The following is a 10530-nucleotide window of genomic DNA, read 5'->3' as shown; positions in this document are numbered from 1 at the left end:
CAAAACGCTAGATTTTTTGCAACACACCAACCACATCCATAACGTAGTCTCGAAGCCCTGTACGTGTAACTGAGAAAAAGTACACTCCCCTCCCAAACAGGCAAAGCCCAGCGGGTAGAATTTGCAAAGCTATACAAATGGCTCACATACACCGGCAAATATTGCCAGCCCGACAAGTTCCCTAAATGGCACATTCTGTATGTGTGCGAGGGGCATGGGCTTGAACTCCCGTCCTTGTACTCTATTACTGGAGCCACAGCTCCACTTCTGACTTTGGGGTGTGTGGGGGAGGGGGAGGGTTAATTGGAAATAAGACTCTCATAGACTTTCCTGCCCGGACTGGAAACCTAAAATCATGGTCCTTCGATCTCCGTCTCCCGAGTAGCTGAGATTACAGGAGTGAAGCCACTGGCACCTGGCTCAGTGGTGTCATTTTAAGCATCAGTAGGGTGCTTTCTTCCCTCCCCCAATTTGATTTTTTTTTTAATCTGTTTAAAGGATTCTTCTCTTTGAGAATGATTTTTAAAGGAAATGGAAGTTATCCTGATACTGGAAATATACATCCTGTGGCTACTAAAAACAAATAAGCACCACTATAAAATTGTAAATAAAGGCATGAAAATAGGAAACGAGTGAATTAATTGGGTTTTTATACCTGCATAGAGTGAAATGTAATAGTTACTTGAAATAATGTTACAGAAAATACGTAATGACATGGGAAATGAGATATGCTAAAAAGGAGTATTGATCTATAAAAATAAAGGCATGTACCCTATATGTATGCATTGTTTAGGGTAATAAAGAGGTGAATGTTGAATGTTTTTATGCTTCAAATAAAATATTTTATTAAGTTTATGAAGCGTTTGGGGGGAGGAAATAGAAAATATTGGAGCCCTGCTTTCACTCTCAAATATTAACTAGGAGTATTTATTCTCGTGACAAGGAAAGATGGCTTGCCTGTTTATGTCACGGGAGATAAAGTAATCATCAACAACTAATCATCTGAGCCTTCCAGAAACTTCTCAGCCTTCTCCACAAGTGTCCTTAGAAAGCCGGTCGTCAGGGAGACACGCTCAGTCTGCCGTGCTGCAGCGAGAGTTCAGTGTCGGCCGCTCAGTGGGCAGACTGCACGGAGGCCAGGCTGGAGTGGGTGCCGTCTCTGAGGTCCGGCCTTCCTCAGCAAAGCGGCCCGGGGACATCGGAAGAGATGAGAGAACGTGCGGGTGTTACTTCACATTGTACTTGCCCAGAGCCTGGAAACGTGAGTAGAACCGCATGTCTGAAACAACGGGCATTTTTCCATCCCGTGTTAATAACACAATAGTAACACGAGGAGTGCTCCTCCTTCCCCTCCTCCAGGCTCTGATGGCCCACGGAGCCCACCTGAAAACTCGAATGCCCACCCATGTGGCCACCCCGCTGGTCCAGGCGCTCCCCGTGATTAGAGAGGTGGGCTCTGACACCCACGCGTGGGTCTTCAAAGCCCAGGACTACGGCTTGGGTCTTACCTATTTCCCAAAGGCCTGTAAGTGGCGCCAACAGGACTTCCCCAAGTGGACTGAAAGTTCCAAGACCATAACGCAAAACAAGCCTTTTCTCTTTATAACTGGACTATTTTCAGGTTTTTATTACGGTGACAGAAAGCTAACTGGTGCACCCGGCAAAGGCCAAGTCTAACCCAGAGCCCAGGACATAGTCCTAGGCTACGGAAAGAATCATTTGGAGCAAATGCCTAAATTAGAAGATGGTTCTGTTCCCTCTCACTGTGGTCTGGGCTTCTCGTGGAAACTCAAGCAGCCAGAGACCCCAAAGGAAAGCCACTGTCGCCGTGCTGCTAGGTGGGTGACTGACCAGAAAGAAGGGGTCTTACCCCTTTCCTCCCCATGTCAGAATCTGCGTTTGTGGTTGTGTTTTCTTCTGTGGTGCTGGACACGGAACCTAAGGCCTCATGCATGCTAAGCCAGTGGTCTACGCCTGAGCTCCTGGCCAGCATCTCCCTGTTGGTCCTGTTGGTCCTCCAGGACACGTTAAGGATTCTTACCTGCATGGACCCGGTGACAGATTGTCTATCACCTCTCTCAGTGACTTAGACTCTAGCCATCTCATTCTCTCTCTGCTTTCCTAGCCAGATGTGGTGGTACACACCTGTAATCTTAGCACCCTGGATCACAAGTTCAAGGCCAACCTAGGCCATATAGTGAGACCCTTGTCTCCAAAACAAATATAGGAGCAAAAAAACAAATCTGCATTCAAAATCTCACCTTGTTCCTTGCTCTGCCTTTATGGGTGATCATGAAGTAGAAAATCTAATTTCTATTTGTGCTATGAATTCTCAAGTTGGTGTAGTTTTTGGATTCGAGGGACAGTAAATAAATGTACATGCAAGCAATGATAGGGTTACAAACCCTCCTCAAACTCACTTACTACTTGCAGACAAATGTCCGCACACACTAGAAAGAGGCCATGGGAACTGGACAGTGTGAAGATTCCAAAGCTCCCAACGCTGCAAGTCTGTGGCCCTGCTTTTCCCACAGATCATTCCTCAGGACCTGAGGTCCGAGAAGAAATTAATTTGTATAAATATTGCTTTCCGATTTTTTAACTCCCCACCAGTAGAAACATGATGGCTTATAAATGTTCATGTGATCAATGAACTATTAAAGGGGGGCATGTCCCCGATTCACTGCCTCTCTGAAACTTAATGTGGACACATAGGCTACTGATTCACACTGCGTGTCTTCTGAAGCTTGGTATTGGCACCAAAGAAATGCACTAGAGAAAACCCCGCACGTGAAGTTGCAGTGCAGCCCAGAGAAAAGACAGCCGTCATCCAACCAGAGCCATTCAGCTCCTTTGCTCTCAGTGCTCATTCTGTCTGCATGATGTGTAATCAGAAGGTCAGGGTGATGGTCTTCTGTATTCAACTCGTCTTCCCCCAAAAAGTCTATGAACTGTGGTCCATGAATTCTTGATTGCTAGGAGTTGTTGCTTTGCTCCCTTAAAAGGTTCAAGGGTCGGAGGTGTAGCTCATTAGTTGAGCGTTTTTGTATGTATAAGGCCCTGAGTTCCACCTGTAGCAACACAGACACACAGACACACACACACACACACACACACACACACACACACACAGGGTTCAGGATAGGAATGGAGGAAAACAACGGAATGTCTCCGCCTCTGTTTCTCTGTCTCTCTCTGCCTCTGTCTTTGTCTCTCTTTTTCTTTCTCTCTCTCTTTCTGTGATGGCTCTAAGGCTTGAACTTGGAATCTGTCTCTCTCTGTCTTTGTCTCTCTCTGTTCTCTCTGTCCCTATCCATGTCCCTGCCTATCTGTCTGTCTCTGTCTCTGTGATGGTTACTACAGCTTGAACGTGGGGCCTATCTCTCTGGCTATCTCTGTCCTTGTCTGTCTGCCTGCCTGCCTGCTGTCTGTCTCTCTCTGTCTCTCTTTCTTTGTGATGGTAATTAGGACTTGAACTCAGGGCCTGGGCACTGATTCTTGGTTTTTTCACTCAAGGCTGGTGCTCTACCACTTGAGACACACCTTCACTTCTGGCCTTTTGTTGGCAAATTAGAGATAAGAGTTTCATGGGCTTTCCTGCAGAGGCTGGCTTTGAGCTTCATCCCCATACCTCAGCCTGCTGGGTAGATAGAATTATAGATATGAGCACCGGCGCTGCACGCTGACTTCTCTTCCTCTGCAGTTTTCAGTTCCAAAGAGAAACCTAAAGAAACTGTGTCGCTTCACTAAGAGGAAAGAGCTCGGAATTCTCTTCGTGCGGCTACTAGAAGCCAGTCTGAAGGCTCTCACAGTTTTGCTATTGCCCATATAAACCGTAAATGAATTTCTGCTAATGAAATATTCTGTGGCAAAATCATTTATCCAGGCTGAACAGGCAGTAAAGCCTTCAGGGCTGGAAAGTTGGTTTCTATTAACATGGGGGCATTATTATTAAATTTGCAAATGTTGTAGTGTTAGAAGTAAATAGCCCCTCGGTGACATTTTTCTTTTCTTTTTTCCCTCTTGGCAACTTCGCAAGTTCTCTAAGGACACAGGGCTAGATTATAAATATCTGTCTGCACCGGGGCTGCCCAGGTTGCCCCACAGAATGGACAGTCACTGAGTATTTGCTGGGCCAAATGTGAAAATAGGAAGGCCAACACCTGTCATTGCAGCTACTCTTTGTTGTTGTGGGTTTTTGTATGTTTTGTGCTGATACTGAAGCTTGGAGGCCTGGGCACTGCCCCTTAGCTTTTTCAATCAAGGCTGCTGCTTTGCCACTTGAGCCACAGCTCCACTTCCAGCTTTCTGGCGGTAAATGGAGATAAGACTCTCATGTCAGGGCTGCGAATATGGCCTAGTGGTAGAGTGCTTGCCTTGTATACATGAAGCCCTGGGTCCGATTCCTCCGCACTATGTATATAGAAAAAGCCAATAGTGGCGCTGTGGCTCAAGTGGTAGAGTGCTAGCCTTGAGCAAAAAGAAACCAGGAATAGTGCTCAGGCCCTGAGGTCAAGCTTCAGGACTGGCAAAACAAACAAAAAGAATCTCATGTCAGGTGGGAGCCATGATTCACTTGATAGAGCACTAGCCAATAAGTAAAAGAATCTGGTCTAGGACCTAAGGGGGGAAAAGAGAATCTCATGAACTTCCCTGCTAAGGTTGGGTTCAAACCACGATCCTCAGATCTCAGCCACCCAAGTACCTAGGTTTACAGGTGAGAACCACCAGTACCCAGATCCAGCTACTCTAGAAACAAGGATTAGAGGATTAAAGTCAGATACCAGCCATAGGCAAAAGTCTAAGACCTTGTCTGAAAAATAAAGTGGAGAAGACTGAGGATGTGCCTAAAGTGGTAGAGCACCTGCTAGCAGGTGTAAGGCCTGGAATTTAGCCCCCAGTGCCACAAGCCAAACAATAAATAAGAATCGAAACAAACGGTCAATAGCAAATTCTGGAGGAAGGGAGCATTTACACAGTGCATGTCATTGGGTATAAGGGTGCATTTTCAAGTGAAATATGTCCTTGCAAATTCTTCCCAAGTGAACAAACACAGACAGGACTCCCTCCTGAGACTTGAAGACATCTTTCCCATAGATTACACATTCTGAGCCCTCCTTATTAAAAACGAAAACAGCAAAACAAAAACCAGAGAAATAAAAAAAAAGCAAAAGACACCACAACTCTTGCTTTTACTAAATAAGCAAAAGCAACGTTTTCCCCTTCCTGTGTGGGGGAAGTCCTTCAGCTCTTGAAGCTCTAACGTTCAATCCGTGTCTTCCTACAGTTTAACAGCAAAGCAAATATAAGTCCTTAGAAGGAAACTAAAAACAATTTCATATCTTGAGGGTAGACCAGATGGCATTTGAAGACCCAGAGGCTATTGACCCTGCAAGAGCCATCTATTCATCATTAGACAGGCCTTGTCAATACCTGAAAATGCACACAGGCAGGAAATGTTTAAGAGACTAAGACTTTTGATCAAGTCCCTTTTCAGAATGAGTGGTAATGGAAACATTGCAAGAAAAGATCAATGAAATTCAGTGTCAGTAAGAAGCATCATGTAGCCAAATTCACATGGAAAAATACTCTTCTCCCTTTTATCTGTGTGTGTGTGTGTGTGTGTGTGTGTGTGTGTGTGTGTATGTTAGAGGTTGAAATTCAGAATGCAATTCTTTAGCACTTTTGATCAAAGCTGGTATTCTACTACTTGAGCCACAGCTTCATTTCCGGCTTTTTGATGGTTAATTGGGGATAAGAGTCTCACTAACTTTCCAGTCTGGGCTGCCTTCAAACTATGATTTCACATCTCAGCCTCCTGAGTAGCTAGGGTTACAGGTGTCAGCCTCTAGAGTCTAGCTCACTCTCTTCTTGAATAAAATAAGCACCCCAGTTCTCTGGCATGGTACTTTTTTCTTTTTTTACTTGCCTCTACATAGATGGGACATTCGTGTGTGTGTGTGTGTGTGTGTGTGTGTGTGTGTGTGTGTTTCTATGTGTGTGTGGCTCATTGTGAAGCAAGTATTGTGAAAAAAAATTGACAAACATGTCATAGTAAAACCAAACACATAGCGTAGTGCATTTTTACGGTTTTATGAAATCCTCAAGACATTTTGCGCCTTCTATTTAGGGACTTGAGAAATTATCTGCAAGAATTCTCTGAGGTTGCTAAATCCAGGGCCCTCTTACGAGATACCATTCTTTAAACACTCCACATGAAACAAGGCAAACTCTCAGTACAAAAGGCAGAGAAGGAAATGTACTTTTTAGAAATGGAAATAAATTCATCAGCCAATTTCTAGTTGGACAAATCCCCTTAGACTCACGGTAAGAAATGACTATAGCGATGGTGCTGATTTGAAATCTGATCACATGACAAAGCAACAATATAGTTAGAATTTGAGGCTCCTAAAGCAACTTGGGCACTGTTAGAAAGGTATTTTCAAATCCTGCCGAGTACAGATTGCCTTTGGTTGTTTGAGTGCTGTCTGTAATTCCATAGCTGAGCTGACTTTTAGCGCCTCTTATTTCGTTCACATTTCAGATTTCTCCAGCTCATGAAGTAGCATGTAAAAGTAATCATCGAGACTTACGAACTCCCCAAGCCGAGAAAGAAATCAACACGTAAGAAGAGGCAGAGCTTAGCCTTAATCTGTGCGAAACTTTATTTTTATTAGGATTAGGATTGTATTTGTATTAGGATTGGACTCAGGGCCTGCCACTCTACCACTTGAACCGTGCTCCCAGTCCTTTTGCGTTTCCACTTGCTTTTTAGATAGTGTCACTAATTTTGACCAGGCTGAGCATCGACCACAATCCTCCTACCTCAGCCTCCAGAGTAGCTAGAATTACCAACGTTCACCACCACCACACCAGGTAGAGACATTTCATTTCCATTGTCTACAAATATAATTCAGACCAAGCAACGAAAAAGCAGAAATGGACAACCACATCAGGGACCGTTCAGGCCATTTGCCAGAGGAGAAATTGTTTCCCAGAACTGGATTGATGCAGATTTTTCCTGTCCTCCACTTCCATTGCCGTGTGTGTGTGTGTGTGTGTGTGTGTGTGTGTGTGTGTGTGTGTGTGTGTGTTGGCTTCCTCGCTTGTTTGCTTTTGGAGCTGCAGATAGAACTCAACACCTCATTCATAGCAAGCACATTTACTACCGCTAAGCAATGTAAATTGTAAAATATTTTCTCAGCAGCTTGCCATTTGGGACACTCCATTTTTTAGACACTTTCTTTTAAGATATCTGAATATGTATTCGAGATTGGGTCTTTCAATATCCTTTAAACACCAGGAGGAGAAGGTAGCAGAAATGGAAATGTTGAAGACCGGAGAGAGGTCCTGGAGAGAACGGCCTAGCAACAGAACACCAATAGCAATAGTTCTACTCCAAAATACACGCTTAATAAAAGCAAAAGCTGCCTCTCAAACACTCACTGCATCTGCCTTACCGATGGGCAAGAACACAGGAGTGGGCTTTGCGGGGGGGACATACTGTCTCTTTGCTTGTTGAGCTGAGTCTCCTCCTGAACAGTCCTCTGGGCACCGACTCAACGGCTTCCGTTCCCAAAGGCCTCCGCGGGCTCCCACCCACCCAAGGGGCGCTCCCTGCTGCTGGTTTATTCTGATGACCGAAGTCATTCCTATTTCACAAAGAAAGGGGAGGGGAGAGGAGGACAGAGCGAATTCTTCTCTGTAGAGGGAAGGGCAAAGGAATAGTTCCCTGAATTAACGACAAAGTACAAACGACAGAAGTTGGCACCTGTGCAGAGCTCTCGAGCTCTCGGACTCCTCCAGGGCTCGCTTCTCAGGCAGCTTTCCTTGAAAGGAGCTGGGGGGGGGGGGTGGAGGGAGGTTGGGGGGTGTCTCCCTACCCCCACCCCCACCCCTGGTCGCCAAGGGCTACTTTGTGGCAGAGACTATACTAAGTCTCTCATCCTTACCCTTTGCCTGGAACGTCCTCACCATTTTCCACTGGTTGGAAAATTCTCACTTTTTTTCTTCTTTTTTTTCCACACCAGATCTATTTGGGAAGGCAAACTTAGAGGCTTGAACTTAGGGCTTGGGCCTTGTCCCTTGACTTTTCTCATCCAAAGCTGGCACTCTTCCATTTAAGTCCCACCACCTCCACCTCTAGTTTCTTGTTTGTTCACTGGAGAGAAGAGTCTCACAGAGGGCTGGGAATATGGCCTAGTGGTAGCGTGCTTGCCTCACATACATGAAGCCCTGGGTTCAAGTCCTCAACACCACACATATATGCAAAAAGCCAGAAGTGGTGCTGTGGCTCAAGTGGTAAGAGTGCTAGCCTTGAGCAAAAAGAAGCCAGGAACAGAGCTCAGACCCTGAGTCCAAACCCCAGGACTGGCAAAAACAAACAAACAACAAAACAACAACAAAAAAAAGAGTCTCACAGACTTTCCTGCCCCAGCTGGCTTCACACCATGATCCTCAGTTCTCAGCCTCCTGAGTAGCCAAGATTACAGGCGGGAGCCATCGGTGCTGACAGTCCCTTTAGAAGACCTAATCCAAGTATTAGAGGGATGGAAATCTGTGGAGTATGGCAGGCCCTCTTTCCAGAAAAGAATACAGAGCAACAATGAGGAAATAGGCATGAAAGTGAACATTGAGAAGGAGGAAAACAATCATAACAGATTATGATGATATCTGACAAACCACAGATATTTAAAAATCTGGGGGCAGAATGGGTAAGAGCGTTAAAAGGGGTGACATTGATCAAGATACATTGTATTCATAAACGACTTTGTTCAAAGGCAACTCCTTTATATAATTACTTAAAGTTATTTTTTAAAAATAAAATAAAAACCTGAAAAAAGTACTGCTTGCATTATATAACTCGATAATACTTGTCTTTCGTTCCTGTATGTTGTAGCTATATACTTCCTGGTCACTTCTTCCTAAGATAATCCTCTAAAGAGAAGAGAAAGATCCATTTCCTTCTAACATCATTTATGGTCATTTGGTTTCGGTTATAGATTGAGAACACTTCTTTCAGCTTCCCAACTCAGGATTGGTCATATCATATAACATTTTAAGACTGAATTCAAAACTGGGGAAGCCTTTCTCCAGTTTTTCCATAAACAAATCATCTACTTCCAAGATGACATGTGTAATCATTTGAAGCACATTCCATAGTCTAGCTTCTGGCTCCATACATTTCAATTACGTCTCCCCGCCATTAGTCACATACTTCTGGTGCCAGGAGGTGGAAGACATGTCTACACCATGCTACAACCCCTGATTGTGGATTTTGAGTCACAGCACTGCATGATAAGAGTATTTATGGAAACCATTGCTACACAAAAAGACCTAACAATAGCTTCACTGTGAATCAAGTGAAAACATCTCACTGAACCTGAACAAAACCTGTGCCCAACTTGATTTTCCCTTAGCTAGTTCAAAAACATCTTTCTTAGCATTCATGCCACCTATGGAAGGAAAAAATATGTGGCAGGAAAGTTTAATTGGGGGAGAAAAAAGAGATATTCTAACTGATTTTTTTTTAAATAGCTTAATGGTACAAATTTGATTAAAAATACATGATCACAAGAACCCATTATTAGTCCTTCAGAAGGGACTCTGGTCAATGAGCAGATCTGAAAGCTTTAATTTATGAAATTCAGGATAAACATGATCTCTGGGTCCTTACTGATGTCATGGCAACTAGTATACACTTCTGTTTTATCACAATCACTGTATGATCAAGTCACTTTTTAGTCTCATTCCTCACTGGTGCAGTGACTGTGGGAGAATGGGAATCCTATCGTGTCATGGTTACTTTCAGAATCTATCAAAATGTTTGGATATACTAGGAGACCACTGAGAAGTTGTTGGATGGATGATGGATGGATGGATGATGGATGGATGATGGATGGATGGATGATGGATTGATGGATGATGGATGGATGGATGATGGATGGATGGATGATGGATGAATGGATGATGGATGATGATGGATGGATGATGGATCATGGATGATGGATGATGGATGGATGGATGGATGGATGGATGACAATCCTACTGAGTGATAAAGAAGATGATCCAGAGGTGGGGCCGGATAATTGCTTTCCACACTGGCCACCAGGGGGAGCTGCTGAATGGTGTGGGAGAATGGGTAGCTAGGATAGGGTTAAAGGTGGATAGACAATACACAATTGGCAGTTCGTTTAAAGAATAAGTGTAATCAGGGTTTTGTAGCTCTGGACACAAGAAAGGCAAGACAGGCCTTGTATAGTCACGCACAGTGAGTCCAGAAATAAAAGTTGAAAAAGAACCTATTTCGACTTTGGAGAGTCACTGAATTGGCAAACTACTTCCATTTCCAACTTTTCTCTGACCTGAGCCTTTGATGACGCCTGACGTGGGGAATATTCTGGAAACACCACGCCCAGGTCTACTCCCTTATATTTATAGAGCATTTAGCACAAAGGCATTTTCATCAAAGCACTTTAAGAGCGGGCACACCCTGTCAAACACAGGAGCTCCGTGAAAGGGACTGCAGCT

This window comes from Perognathus longimembris, chromosome 18 (genome assembly GCF_023159225.1).
Source record: "Perognathus longimembris pacificus isolate PPM17 chromosome 18, ASM2315922v1, whole genome shotgun sequence".
Taxonomy (NCBI): domain Eukaryota; kingdom Metazoa; phylum Chordata; class Mammalia; order Rodentia; family Heteromyidae; genus Perognathus; species Perognathus longimembris.
Note: the sequence above shows the minus strand (reverse complement) of the source record.